This window comes from Lemur catta, chromosome 1 (assembly GCF_020740605.2).
Source record: "Lemur catta isolate mLemCat1 chromosome 1, mLemCat1.pri, whole genome shotgun sequence".
NCBI lineage: Eukaryota > Metazoa > Chordata > Mammalia > Primates > Lemuridae > Lemur > Lemur catta.
The window spans coordinates 183,951,060-183,966,569 of record NC_059128.1 but is presented as its reverse complement, the minus strand read 5'-3'; the positions used below and the strand labels follow the sequence as shown (position 1 = coordinate 183,966,569).

General features: G+C 37.4%; 2 long non-coding RNA genes across 3 annotated transcripts in view; both read right to left on the bottom strand.

Moving 5' to 3' along the window:
* Positions 1-1,558: 1,558 nt before the first annotated feature.
* LOC123630193 lies at positions 1,559-8,331 on the bottom strand. Its single transcript, XR_006732612.1, has 3 exons — positions 8,193-8,331; positions 3,764-3,858; positions 1,559-1,887 (listed from the first exon to the last, which is right to left on the bottom strand). It is a non-coding gene; the product is annotated as an uncharacterized LOC123630193 (long non-coding RNA).
* A 2,800-nt stretch (positions 8,332-11,131) lies between these two features.
* Positions 11,132-15,510, bottom strand: part of LOC123630194 — a 57,384-nt gene continuing 53,005 nt past the window's right edge. Inside the window, exons 1-3 of one of the 2 annotated variants that reach the window (XR_006732613.1) lie at positions 14,531-14,630; positions 14,074-14,211; positions 11,132-11,400 (exon numbers count right to left, since the gene is read on the bottom strand). This is a non-coding gene — a long non-coding RNA (uncharacterized LOC123630194). Of the gene's footprint in view, positions 11,401-14,073; positions 14,212-14,530; positions 14,631-15,510 lie in introns of those variants that run through there. The other variant, XR_006732614.1, reaches the window with a different exon arrangement.

The window sequence follows — 15,510 nt, the reverse complement described above, 5'->3', positions numbered from 1 at the left end:
GCATTATCCTGCCTCCGAGGAAAGGCATTTCCTGGGTCTGTTCTTTCTTTCCTTCACTCTTTGTATGCATGCTGCATGCATCCAGTCAGGAACTACAAAAGAACTGAAAATAGTTGTATTTAGGTGGGAATACCATTGACATTAAAAAATGGAGAAAAGCTCTAAAAGTTACAAAAACAACAAATAAACAAAATTCAACCTGCCAGGGAGTCTGAGTCTTGATTTTTTTTTTTTTGTAGATAGATAAAACACAATTTATCTAGTGTTAGAGAATACTAGTTATGGCATTTTAAAAAATTCCTAATTCCATATATCCTTGGCAGCTCCTCAGGCTAACAATTCAACCTTACAAATTGCGGTTGTTATATGCAAGTTTTGTTTCTCATTCATGGTAGCATGATATATTCAGATACAGAGGAGTCATTGTACTATTTCCAAAACAAGTTTCTTAATTACTTTTATTCATTTTAGGTTAAAAGATGAAGCAGTGAGTTTTCTTTCTAAAAATAGTTTTGCTGATTATTTTGAATTATAGACTGGGTTTACATGGCAGCTCCAAGACATTTTGGAAGTGGAAAAAAGAATGTTGGCATCGGTGTGAGGAACATTAAGATGCACAAAATGGTTTCCCTGCAAAGAGAGCACTCAGGCGTGTAAAAGACTGCCAGTTTGACCGGATTCTTTTCCCTCCTCTCTCCAGGCTCTCGTGTGTGTTATCTGATTGGAAAGTCTTTCCAGCTGACTGACAGGTATGGCAAACCCCTGCAGGACAACTCTTTGTAATAGGAACTGAACTCTGTGTTAACATCTCTGTCAACTCCAAGTGCCCAAGCCAGTGCCCAAGTGCTAATCTCAGCATCTTGGACTGTTTTCCTGAGCTCCTTTCCTCACAGCGGGCCCTGCACCAATGAGTGCTGTAGGCGAGATTCTTTCTGGCCCTGGGTTCTTCCCCTTTCCTTCTGGCCTGGGGTGCTGAGGTCCCAGCATGATTTGAGGCAGGGCCAACCCAAGGGATTACTTGAATAGACTTTCTGATTTACACAAATCTTGAAATCATTAAAAACTTGGTTTCTACATTCTATTTCATGTCTCAGTCTTGTACTATTAGCCTCCACCCAAGACCTCCCAGCTGGAATGACAGTTCTTTCCAGCTGTAGGATTTGCATTAACTATTCCCATGCACTCACTCATTTATTCACTTGTCAAGTCGTCTATCTCCACCCGCATTTAACAAATATGTCTGTTGATCACATACCACACTCTAGGCATAGTGCTCTGAGTACAGTGGTAAGCAAGAGTGGACACAGTCCTATCCACATGGATCTTATAGTGTACTGAGGGTTGGGGATATTAATCAAATAATCATCCCCAATATATTTAAAATTAGAAATAAGATAAGTTCTATGAAGCAAACATACATAATGCTATGAGAGAGCATACTGGGTTGAGGGGAGAGGGTAGGAAGGCTTTCTTCCAGAAAAATGCTAGCTTGCTAAGCTTGTTACCAAAAGCTCAGCACTTGTCCTTGAGGCTGCATCAGAACAACAAGAACAAGTGGTTTGAGAAGAAGAACAGAGAAGTTTATTAATTTGCTGACAAATGAGGAAAATGGCAGACTATTGTCTCAAAGTACCAAATTCGTCCCCCATAGGCAAAAATACAGAGCTTTTAAGGGGAGCGTTTTCAGGTTCAGAGTATTGTTGTTCAACTGCAATTGATGGTTCCGATCCTTTCATCTCCAGAATCAGATGGGACCTTCCGCCAGCCCAGACACTGGGCTAGCCAGGACCTCCTGGGACCTCTGCCACCTGGATTTCCACCAGGATGGTTTCTCTGAGCCATCTCCTGCAGTGCAAAGAACAAAAGACACTCCCCTGCCCTGCCCAGCTGGGGCGGGGGATGCTGGTTTTAGTTCTGAAAAGGGTGAGAGACAGAAAATATTTTTGCTTTTTTTTTTTTCTGGGCCATTCCCTCTGTTACATATTCTCCACTCTCAATTTTAGGCTTCCATATCTATGGCAGGAGGGGCGACTATTCTGTTACAAGCTGAGATCTGGAGGATGAGTTGGAATTCTGTGCCAAAGGAGTGAGGTGGCAGCGAACAGAGCATTTCATACAGAAAGAGCCATGCACAAAGCTCCTCTGACAGGAGGGGCTCAGCATTTCCCAGGATCTAAGTAAGGGCAGTGTGACAAGAGCACAGACAGTGAGAAGAAGGTGGGGGTAGGGGAGGATTTGGAAGAAGTCTTATAGATCATGATAAGGATGCTGATCATAGACTAAGAAATGATTAAAGGCTTCTCGTAGAGCATGACAGTGAAGTGACTAGACTTATGATTATTTTAAAAGATCATTTTGGCAGCAAAGTTGAAAACAGATTAGAGTAGAGTTAGAAATGCAGTAGGCAACAGTAGTCCTGGAACAGATGAAGATTCTTGGGCCCTGGTGATGGTGGATATAAATGGTGGTAGATCAGTGGATCAGTTGGAGAGATTTTCCAGGGCACATCCCTTGTGCGTAGTAATGTATTGCATATGGAATGTGAAGGAGAAGATTCTGGGGTTGCGGAACATTCTGATTATTGCAGTCACTCAAGGAGAGGGGAAATACTGGAAGAGGGTCTCATTTTGAGAAGAAGATTATGAAGGCAGTTGTGGGTATGTTGAGTTTGAGACACTGAATGGAAAATGTACAGGAGGCACTTGGATGATTAAATCTGTTGACTCAAGTAAATGACTGATGCAAAAATCTCAATCAATGGACGTTTATTAAGCTTAAGTTGAGGATGCATCCAGGAAAATCATTGAACTGCATGTGGGCTGTGGCTGTATTTTTGCAAAGAAGAAGTTGAAACCTTCAGCATTTTAAAGGCATACAGAGGGAAAGAAAAAGGAGGAGTAGGGGTAGGAGTTCAGGAGGGCTGATGAGGCAAAGTGGTTACATTCTTGTGAGGCCCAGGAAATCTATATTCATTGAGAAGAACGTGTCAGAAAATTGCAGAGAAAACTGGGAAAGAATGGTGAATATTCTCTGTCTGTCCACTCTTGCCCCTCTGTTCCCTAGAAAGCTAATTTCTATGACCTGTATTGTTCAGGTTCCCTTTGATGTTGGACCAAGCCAATGAGAAAAGAGAGATATCAGGTATATATTTTCCTGGCTCTCTCCCTGTTTTGCTGTGGTTTGACAGCAGTTTCATTCTTCCAAAGTCTACAGTTTCTATATTAGAGTGAGTAATTGAAGAGTACATAAAATGCAAAAAAAGAAAGAAAAAAAAAGAAAAAAGAAAAAAAGGAGCATACCTTTGAGTCTTCAGGGACGTTTTGTCATTTTGTGTGGCCTTAAGCAGAAGCACAGCCACAGACAAATCATAGTACAGCAGACCGGGTTTAAGGCTCCCTTCATACAAAATGTCCAGTGAGACTCATCTGTACTCCCTCTTTATCTTTTTCTGCATTTCCCATATGCTCCTTAACTTACTCCAATCTGACAGCTTACCAGTATTTTTCATAAAGAGGAGGAAAGCCAGAGGAAGGTAGCTTGAGGTGAACATGGGCTCAAAGGAAAGTTAAGGAAAAACAAACAAACAAAAAAACTCCAAAGCCAAACCCCATTTGGTAGAGATCGGAATTAATTTAGTTGCTGTAAGTCTAGCACCTAGTGCGCAATTGGGAGAAGCTTGCAGACACACCTGAATAACCTGTGTTACTGTTCTCTGTTTTCCACCACAATGGTCCAAATGTGTATGATAAGGTATGCTGCTTACCTTCTTTGCCTCTCTGGGCAGCTGCGTCTTGATCAAAATAATTGAGTCCATTTGGTCCAATTAACTATCTGTACCAATGGCTAGAGGGGCTGCTGCTAGTTTTAGCAGCAAAAAGAGAAATTAATTGAAAATGACTAAACTTATATTTTAAAATGAGAACTATAGAAAGTATTCTGTGGAGTTAATAATAAAGCATGAATAATGAACCAATACTGAAATTAATATTCACATCTGCCTTTTTAAGTTATTGTTGAATCTTTTAACCAAGTAGAGGTAAAGACTTATCTCTGATCTGGTTTTCTCTTCTTGAGTTGTCTGTGTTGTTCTGCATATGTCTCCTGTCTTTTTCCTGTCTGTGCTAGGAAAGTTATAACTTTAAGTCTGTGCCTTAAATACCAATTATAGAAGGTTTCTTTTTTAAAAATTTGTCATTGCTCTGAGTTCACTGTCAGTATAGAAGCATTACCGACTGTCTTTAATGGAGGTGGCTCCCATCCAGGACTTTCTGTTAAATGCCTTCTGCTTATTCTACTTACTCCTCTGGAATAGACTTCTCTTTTCATTTGCTGGATTGTAGCTTTTAGCTTCTTTTTGAATACTCTCTATCTATTGCCTCTGTATTCTATATACATGTTGTGATACTGGGGGCTTTATTTCACTTATTTTTGTGATGGAAAAGTAATTTGCAGTATGAGTTTGAACTGAAAAAGATCCCCCATTGGGCAAGAACAGTAATGCCATGGTAATTCCTGTCTAAGTCTGTTAAACATCGTTTCTGTATACAGAAGCTCAGGAGTTTAACCACTTAGAGCCAATATCATGTGGGTTATGTATATGCCAAAAATTAGATACATGCAAAAGGTTTTTAATAAGTAAGGGCACAGAAATGGAATTTAAAACTGGATTGAGAATTGAAAATCTCAAAGATATCAATTCCAAATTTTTCAGTTCCCCAGCTGTTTTATACTTGAGGATAAAATATCCCTAGTAATTATTATGTTGTCAGGGCTTCCTATGATGGTGAAAGACTATGAACCTAAGTCTACGTATACGAAGTGGGAACAAAACATTCTGTGGATTTGGATCAGATATTACCATCCTGGCTTAGCAGTTTTATTCTTGCTCCCTATGGGCTGGATTCTAGACTCTGCACTGGTGTCACTTCCTGCCTGCACTGCATAAACTGAAACTCTCTGGATTTTACTACTTGCCTATCCCTAACTCTATCAAGTGCCCTCTGATTCACCTAACATCCTAATTTGGGCCCCTTGTAGCCAAACTGGCCTTCGCCACATCCTGTATGGTACTTGCTAAGCCATAAGACATCATGTAAAAGCATTGAATTTGGGTTGGAATTATAAGGTGAATTGGGACACTAAAGCAGATCCATAAAAATGATTGTTGTTATTAATAGTTGACATATAAGTTCTACCCACACTTATGTATGTAATCTCTACGAGCATAAAGCTTATAGGCAAATTATTGTCTAAAGACATTCAGTGATGGCTTAAAAATATCAAGTAGGAGACTCGAGATACACTTGCTTTCAATTCATGAGGAGGGACTCATTCTAAACATCATGTGCTAGAAATATATGTTTATTCTTAAAGTGAAAAAAAAGAGGGTAGCGAAAGAGCTCAGGAAATTTCACCCCAAAAGATGATTCCTTGGTATAAAAAGTATTTTGAATTAAAGGCCCTTTGAGATCAAAAAGCATTGGAAGGGGCTTTCCCTCCATCTGCATAAATCAGACTGACTAATCAAAAGATTCCTCTCCCTGTCTTCCTCTCCCTGTCATCTCAATATATTGCAGGAAAAAAGATCAAGAATGCAACCAGACCTGGCCCAAATTATTTTAAACACAATACCTGTCTCTCAGGTTAATTTACAAGCCAATCTGTTTCCTCCATCCGTTTGTTCTCCCTAGTACCATTTGTCACCCCTAAACAGAATTACCTGTACTCCTTATTTTCCCCCTCCCCTCTATAAGGCGTGAATAAAAATATCTGGATCCCAGTGGGGTATTGAGTAATCACTCTGTGATTCTCCCTATGCACATGGTAAATAAGTCTTTCTGTTATTAATCTGCCTTGATTATTAGTTGACCTTTCAGCAAAGTTTTTGGGGAAAGGACAAGTTTCCCCTCACCCCTAGAATAGCTATGCCTTTGAGGGTGTCATTATAATTAAGCAAATAAAATTTTTGCAGGCTTTTGGAAATTTTGGCAAATTGTGGATTTTTTTCCTTTTAAGTCTAAGAAATGACTTAAAAGTGATGAAATGTGATGAAAATGGATTGTAATATGATTATAAATTTAATAGTTTAAGTAAGAATTTTTCATTAGTTTACTGTTACTAAAGTGATAAAATTTAGAAGGTATTAGTTTTTGACCAATTTTAATAAACTGCATTTTCTCAAACCTTTTATTGTTTAATGATCTTATATATTTTGAGAACTTTTCATAGATGCATATAATTCTTTCTAAATTTTGATCCTCATAAAGCATTATTATTTTATTATAATTTTATTATTTGGTTAATATTTCTTAAGATATATATTCACATATTTGTCCTCTCCATTACTTTTTATTTATTCCTGAATTTTCAAGTTTTCATCTGGAAACTTTTTCTTTTTTACTTTTTGAGACACGGTCTCACTCTGTCCCCCAGGATAGAGTGCAGTGGCACCATCATAGCTCACTGCAACCTCAAACTCCTAGGCTCAAGTGATCCTCCTGAGTAGCTGGGACTACAGGCATGTGCCGCCACACATGGCTAATTTTTCTATTTTTTTGTAGAGATGGGATCTTGCTCTTGTTCAGGCTGGTCTCAAACTCCTAGCCTCAAGCAATCCTCTTGTCTTGGCCTCCCAAAGTGCTAGGATTACTGGCACAAGCCACTATGCCCGGCCTTAGGAATCACTTTTCTTTGAGATTCCTTTTGTATTTCCTTTTGGGTGGTTTTGCTGGTGATTAATTCTAGTTTTTGTGTTTATAAAGTCTTTATTTCCTTATTTAAATTCCTGAAGGATATTTTTGTTGGGTATAGAATTTTAAGTTGTCAGTATTTTTTTTTAAAGAATTTTGAAGATATCACTCCATTGCCTCCAAGATACCAATGTTTTCGTTGAAAAATCAGTTATCAGTCCCATTTGTTGTTCCTTTGAAGATAATATGACTTTTTCTTACTGATTTTAAGATATTCATTTTGTGTGTATTTTCTAGTAGTTTTATACTGACATATCTATGTGCCATTTTCTTTTTCTTTTTTTTTTTTTTGCTTGGGATTTGTAAGGATTCTTAAATCTGTGGCCTTACGTGTTTTGTCAATTTTGGACAATTGTTATTCATTGAGTCTTCAAGTATTGCTTCTGCTGGGTTATCTATTTCCTTTATTTCTGGAATTATAAATAATCATAAGTTATACCTTGTTTCCCTATCTCATGCTACATGTATATTTATATATACACACACACATATGATCCCTGACTTACAATGGTTTGATTTATGATTTTTTACTTTATATTGGCATAGAAGTGATAAGCATTCAGTGAAAACCATATTTCAAATTTTGAATTTTGATCTTTTCCCAAGCTAGTGATACGTGGTACAATACTCTCTCTTAGTGCTAGGCAGCAGGAGCAACCTGGTCAGCCATACAAGCACAAGGGTAAACAACCATGTACTGTGTTGTCAGTGTTTTTTGAATATTGTGTTTTGTGTTTTTGCACCCCATTATGTCTATAAAATGCCCATTTGTGTACAGTATTAAACATTATTATAAAATAGGCTTTTCATTAAATCATTTTGCCCAACTGTAGTTGTTCTGAGCATGTTTAGTGTAGGCTAGGCTAAGCTATGATATTTTGTGGGTTAGGTGTATTAAATGCATTTAGATTTAACATATTTTTAATTTATGATGGGTTTTTTAGGATGTAACCCCATTGCAAGTTGGGAAGCATCTGTATATATGTATATCTCAGTTAACTAATTCTCTTTTCATCTTTGTCTAATCTGCTCTTAAATCCATTCATTAGATTCTTTTTTATAGTTTTAAAATTTCTACTAAAATTCTTAACTTTTTTTAAAATTTCTTGAAAACTCTAATCATACTTATTTTAAATTATATTAAATAATCCCATTATCTGGAGTTGGTATTTTTTTCCTTTTGGTTTCTTATTTTCAATTGCTGTCTTCTCATATGCCCAGTTTTGGTTTTTTTTTTTTGAGTGCCAGGCAATATATATGAAAATTTTTAGAGATATTTTAAAATTGTGGATGATGTCATCTTCTTCTAGAGATTTACTTTTGCTTTTAACAAGCAGCTATGGTAGGAACTAGCAGACCCAGATAAACTTTCATTCAATTAGGTACAATGATGATTCAAAACCTGACTTTAGTCTCTGTTAGAACCGGTCTGTTTTTTGTCACCTTAGCTCCTAGAATGCGGTCCTTACATATCCCAATCAAAGCACTGCGTGTTTGTCATGGTGTCTCCTCTTTGATGAAGCCCTGAATCCCAATTTTTGTTCCAATAGCCTCTGGATTATGCTCAAAGCTATGCTCAACTTCTCAGACTCTTAGCAGCCACTTTTAAAATCAGCAGTCTCCTGTAAGGAAAAAGCAGTCTCAGATGTAAGACTCACCCTTCTGGGATTCTGGGCTTTCTTCCAAACCCATATTTTGGCTCTGCAATTTCTTACTGGCTTGTTAGCTGTTAGATGCTTCAACAATATATATTTTACATTTAATTTAGTTTTTCTAGTTGTTCTCAGTGGGTAGATTGATACAAAATCACTCAGTCATTGTTTTCGGTGGTACTTTTTAGAAAACAATTTTGTTAAACTATTCAGACATTAATCTGCAATGAACACACTCATCATTTTAAAATAAATATTGTAATTTGACATGAATGTGCAATATCAATTATTTAGTTATCTGTTATTTATTAAAGTCAAAGTGGCTAGATTAGTGTCAATTGGGTTTGTCTTTTTCCAAACATTTTCCCAAAGCATATATGTAGATGATGATGAATAAAGCAGTTTGGAAGAAAAGGGCTGAGAAGGCAAATATTTTCAGATGTTAATGTATTTTCAGGGAGGGAATATGCAAAATTACTGAAATACTTCATATTGTTATGACTGACTAGTGAAACTTTAATATAAAAAACAAATATGCATTTTTTGTTTCTTTTCTACTTAAATTTTTTTACTATAAAAACAAAATAATATTTTGTAGTATTCTAGAATATTATGTAGTATATAATATATAAACTCAAAATGATATTAAGTCGTATTCAAGAATACTACACAGGTGATTTTTTTATTTATTATTCTATCATATCAAGAGGCAAATAATGTTAAGTGTCCCATTATTGGTAAAGCTAAGTTTGATTACCTGCTTAAGGTGGTAAGCTCTAGACTTTTCCATTGTAAAGATATATTCTTCTTTCTATAGTTATTAAGTAATTTGTGGGAATGATACTGTGAGATTATATAGTTTTCTCAAACAAGATCACAAGCAATTGTTTTAATAATAACCGATGATCCCTGCCTGAATCAATTTATAAACTGTGGCTTATAGAATGGTGATTTTCTATTCCCCTCATTCCTTCTCTATTAGCTGGCATTCACTAAAGAAGAGTCACCCTCCCCTTCCTCCACACCTTTTTTGAGTATCACAGAAGGGCTCTTCTTCCCCTCACCACACTCTTTTTGAGTAGCACTGTGTTTCAGAATCCGGTTCCAGGTGACCCTGGCATGCATCCCCAGTCTTTGTATTCCACACACACAATGGCCCTTGAGGAGTTCAATTATTCCTTAAGTGAGTATGTTTCTAATATTTCTTTTTGTTAAGTTAACCAGAGTCAGATTTTTAAGATGTGCAATCCAAATGTTCCTTATTACTAAAATTTGAAAAAACTGCTTTCTAAAAGTTGACACCAATTTGCAAAACCAGTTGCAGTGTTTGAAGATCCCAGTCTCACTTTACTATATTGTGCTTATCTCTGTCAAATATTAAACTAACCTTAAAGTAATTATATCTAATCTATAAAAAGATTTTGGCCCATTGGAAATTCAGGCCTTAATTACAAAGAGATAGAATTGTTGTTGTTGTTTGTGTTTAAACATTCTATGAACTTCTTAATTCTTAAGACAGGAAGTAAATACTACTTGAGCGATCCCACATATATTCATTGAGAATGTAGTATGTGTTAGGGATTGGAGCTATAACAACAAATGAGAAAGACGTGGTTGTATTTTCGTAACTTCTAGTCCAGTAGAAGACACAAATATTTAAACATGCAATTATATTACAAAGAACCGTCATTTTAATGAATCTGGAAGCTTTGGTGCTTTTTTTGATTTCACCAGAAGCTCCCAGTAGAAAGTTTTCACAAAACTATCTCATGATTGCCACCTGGTAATGTTATCAATCATATGATGCATTCTCATTTCAGAAATATTAAAATATGAAAAAAAACGTGCATCTTGTAGGTGATGAAATGAAACAGTAAGCACTTGGGAAAGCCATAGGAATGGTGGTAGAAGTAGACATCCAAAGTGGAGGAAATCTTTCTGAAGAAAGTGTAGACTGAGACCTGAGGGATGAGCAAGACTTTCTGAAGAGTTTGGGAAAGAGGATTCCAGGCAGAAGTCACTTTCCCTGACACTTTCCTCATCTTTGAATCAGGGCTTTGAGTACTAGTTTAAAACAAACATATGTATATATTTTAGTGTTTTATTTTATTTTGCTTCAGCAGCAATATATTTTTAAGAAAATTCTATCTGGAAGCTTAATTCATAAAACACATAAAAGGGTAGTTGCTCTGGTAAAGAGAGTGGAGGTCAGGTTGAGTTTTACTCTCTTCTCTTCCCTTCTGCTCTTGAGGGGGCTGCCAGGAGCATTGCTTGAAAACCACTGGACTAGATGGTCCTGAGATCTCTTCTACTTTTAATGGTCTGTAATTCAATGTAACATACTCATCTGGACACTATCTGAAGCTCAATTTAGCTTCAGAAGGTTATACAACTGGTAAGTTACCAAGGTGGGCTTTGACACAGATAGTCTCATTCCCAAGCTCACACTCTTAACCTTATACTATACGACCCCACAGTGTTATTACCATTTTTTGTATCTGTAAAATAAGGATAATACTTGATTCTAAGATCACTGAGGAACAAACGAACTTCATCTATTTGTGCAAGAATGGTATTGCTTTGGTTGTGCCCATAAGATCTTGCTTTTTCATCCATTATCACATAATACATTTCCCTCAAATTCTGTGGTTTCAGACAGTAATAATTTTATACACAGATATTACATATACATGTGCAATTTTACATATATACATACCTTCGTATTTTGGAAATGCAAGTGGCTGAGAATCAGCCACGTGGCCTGGTGATTCTTCTGCTCTAGGTGACATTGAATTGACTGGGGCTACTCAGTATTAGGCAGAGGGTGGCTGGTCTGGCCTGGAAGATTTCCCAACATGCTTGAGGCCTTAGTGGGTATGTCTGGAAGGCTATGTTCAGTTGGGCCCTTCTTCTCAGTGTGGCCTCAGTCTTTTCCATTTGCTTGCTCTATCAGGCTGATTGACTTTTGTACAGAGTGGCTGAGGGTGCCAAGAGTGAGTCTTCCAAGAAAGAAGAAGTAGAAGCTATCAGTCTTTTAAGACCCAGGCCCAGAAACTGACACAGCGTCACTTCTACCACAAGCTATTGGTCAAAGCAGGCACAGAACCTACCCACATTCATAGGACGGGGACGTACATCCAGTCTCTGGAGGAGAAGGATATCAGAGAATTCAAGGCCATCTTTAACTTGCCACAGACCTGTCTGAGAATAAAGTCTGTTAGAGCACAGGCAGCAAATGCAAATGGGTTGGAGTCTAGATTTATATCTTTTCTCTCTAGCTTCAGGGGTGGGGGAATTACAGTATGCTAGAGGATTTATGAAGCAATTCACTTAGTCAACCAAGTATGAAGATTGTTCTTTATCTTTGGGAAGGAAAGTCTGAATATAAAAGCACTTGGGCTTGTTTAAAGAAGTCGCTAGTCTCAAGAAAAGTAGAAAACCAATTTGAATAAAATAATTATGGCAAGGGTAGAAGAGTAAAATAAGATACCATTTTAGGGCAGAAAAAGTTTAAGGTTAAAATGTACTTTTACTGTGGCTCAAGAAATTACCTAGTTGTCAAGTACTGAGCTTTTGGGATGGAGGAAGTAGCGTGACAGCGCCTTCTTTAACAGATGGGACTGTGATAACCTCTGAGAAAGGAAGACTAGTTATGAAAATGCTTATGATTACCCTGGGAAGAAGGGAGCAGGTGGGAAGAGCTGGCCTATCTTTAGGAATATAAAATGGAAGGTGGAATAAAACAACTGAGATGGTAACAGCTACCAAATGAATAAAGAGAAAGTACTTGGGACATGAAAGGAAGGGAAAAAAATAGTAGATTTGGATTCAGTAATTAATCCAGGGTAATTTATAGATTTTGGAACTGATGTGGGGGAATGTGAAGGTGGGATTGAATGTGAGGGGTAGCAAGAAAATAAGAAGGGAGCTCCTGCAGACAAAAGGAACCAGTGGAATTTGGCTTTGTGAATAGAGGATGACAGGAAGAGGGAAATGAGTATAAAGAACCAGTGGATGGAAAGACCAAAATGAATGAGGCCAATAGGCCTGCAGCAGCCAGAACAAAGTCTCTAGAAATAGGAACACAACTGAAGGAAGTGGGAGGATAGGACAGAAGGTGAGGTTAATTAGATGGACAAAAGAGAAGACTGCAGTTATTATATTACAATGCCACTATTGTTATTCTCATTGTTGTAGTTATTGTTATTATTATTGTCACTTCTTTAGAATTTCTCAGAGCAGTTATTTCAAACCTTTCCAACTTGCTAAGCTCCAATTCCATTCTCAGCCAGTGGCAGTATCTCCTACTCTATTGAGAATAGTGAGATAAGTGATATGAACCCAATTAATTTCAATTTTACATTACATATTCTGTGTATTTAGTAATTCTCTTCTTTAATTTTAAAATGAGCCTTCATTTTCGAGATACCCTTGATGTCACTTGCTCTTTTCTCCTATAGGAATCACTCCTTTAATTATCAATTTCTTTCTCACACATTTGGTGCTTCTGGCTCTACTGACTTCTTTCCTTCTGAGGAGAAGCATTTTTGTGTCTCTTCTGTGCTGAACATATCTTGTCTCTGTTTGCTATTACGATGACCTATGTTTTTATTTCTTTCATTGTGCTACTAATCTTCCTGTAAGAGAAGTCTACACTTTTTTCAGTCTGTCAGTTAAACATTTGAAGTTTCAAAGCAGGAAAGAAAAGTGTATCATTTCAAAAGAAAAGAAAATCATGCAGAAGAGACATGGCAATTGTAACTATTGTACAATGGAAGACAGAGATAGTGGAGCCAGTTTCAATGGTTCTTGTTGGGTGAAGAAGGTAGAGATGAAGGGTGAGGTGGATAAAATGCATCTGCAAAAAGCGTATAGGTATTCTATTCCAAAAAAAGAGGAAAAGGTAGAGAAGAGAACCACTGTCATGAGGGTGAAGACCATACTAAATCTGATACTGTGGAAAATGAAAAATATATAAAAAGTAACACACACGTGTGCACAAGAGAGAAACAGTAAGGACTGTATGCCTGTGTGTATGTACATATGTGTGTGTGCCTTTGAGGGTGTGTGTGGGTGTGTGTATTATCAGAAAGTGATAACATTTTTGAAATTTTCCTCAGTTTGAAAGATAAATTGTGAATACAAATCATATACAGTAATTATTATTCTTAAACCACATAGTCAAATCTCTAGGAAATAATCTATTACTTTATTTCTTCTAAATCATCTTAAACTTTGACCTGTTTTCTCTATTCTGAGAAGTGGATGACAAATGCGGTATTAAGCCTGACTGCAGCTCTTTTCCCTCTCTAGGATGGTACAGAAGGTGTACGAGGTGTTTAGAAAATGAAGGCAGGGTCTCGAATCTCTAGCCCGCGGTGGTTGCCACTCATGGCACAAGCACCCATAGACGCTTGAAATCCAGCAGTTTTGTGTGTTTCTGTGACATGTGTAGAGCAACACCACTCCTCTGTGGGCTTGCTACCCACCCTAGGCTTTGCCAGGGAGCAAGATGTAGATCTTCTAGTACTCTAGGCAACCCTCCAAGTTGCCTAAAACAATCTGTGTCACACTGTCCAACACAGACACAAACTCACGCATACAGCCTCAACGCTACTCAAGGACAGCTGGCATAATATCTCTGAAGAGTGTAGACTTTCACAAAAGATTACCTTTGAGCAGCTTTTGCTTCAGGCCCTACAAACTTTCCTGGGTATCCAAATTAGACAGTAGAGTCTGGTTTGGGTTTGAGGATGGCTAAGAAGTACAACTTGGTCTCAGTTTACTCCTGAAGCATCATAAAAGCAGAGCTGAAATACATAAAGATAAGGATGCGAATGTGTAGATGCATCTCTTCCTCCTCCTCGCTGCCTCCCTTGTGTCTCACCCTGAGGCACACCCAATTTCAGGGGTCTTAGCAGCTCCTGAAAAGAGGAATGTCTGTGAAGTTGGGGGTGGGCTCACTGCCTTTTGTATTTCAAGACACATCAGCACCCCAAAATAACAAATCACCATCAAAAGCAATCATTCTGTTCACTTTCTCTAGGAAGCCATGTGAACCAGACCAAAAACGTGGGTTTCAGGCCTTGAAATTGTTGCTTTTCCAGCATGGGGACAGTCTCTCCTTACCTGAGTTTCCCATTTAAGTTCGCTTAGGTGCTTTCTGTGGGCAGGCCTGGCAGTGACCACCACTTGAAGGAAGGACATTAGAAAGAGCCTGTCTACCTTCTTGGAAAGGGGGAAGGGAAAATACAGAAGAAAAACACACACATTAATACAGCAATAACTTCTGCCAAACATATGTAAATATCTTTTATTATTTAGAGGGATCAAATTAAAGTATGTATGTGGAAATGTTCTGACAAATGGACCATAGCTCTGGGACATATTTGCTTTCTGTTTTTCAAATTATAGTTTCCAAATATCCTGAGTAAGTTTTATGACAAAGACACAGCTTCCATTTAGACAGTTAGGTTTGTAATAGTTGATTTTTAATAATATATTTTGGGATTTCATTTCTGGCATAATGAATAAAAGAATGTCTCATTCTGAGACTGAGTTTTACTCAGTGAAAGAGAAATATTGTCAAAAACCCATAATTAACTGGCAATAATTAACTAGAATTATATACTGGGATATTGGCTACAATAATTGCTCAATTAATACTGTGTGTTTTCTTTGGAAACAGCAAAGTATGATTGATGAGATTTCTGTAACGCTCTTACCCAGGAACATTAGGGAAATAACCAATAGAGATCAGTGGCTAAACTCGAATATTTATCTATAGGCCAAGCAATTATTTCTAGACCTTTTTTATAATTAACATACTTCTCTTTATTTACAACATAGCAACACTGTCCATAATATGGAAAGATGACTTAATATAACCACCATTCTCAGTGAGGGATGGGCTTTGAGTTTTCCCTCAAGTGGCGTGGAAATGGCTTTATACTGAGGAATTCATGTCTCTCCACAGCTGCTTCTGTGAATAATGGCACGAATCTGTGAGTTGGCTTGACTGTCAGTCACAGTGCTGTATAGGAAAGTCCCTCCACTGAAAATGGGACCAGAACACAGCAATCTGTTAAGCTAACTGGAAGCTAATTTTT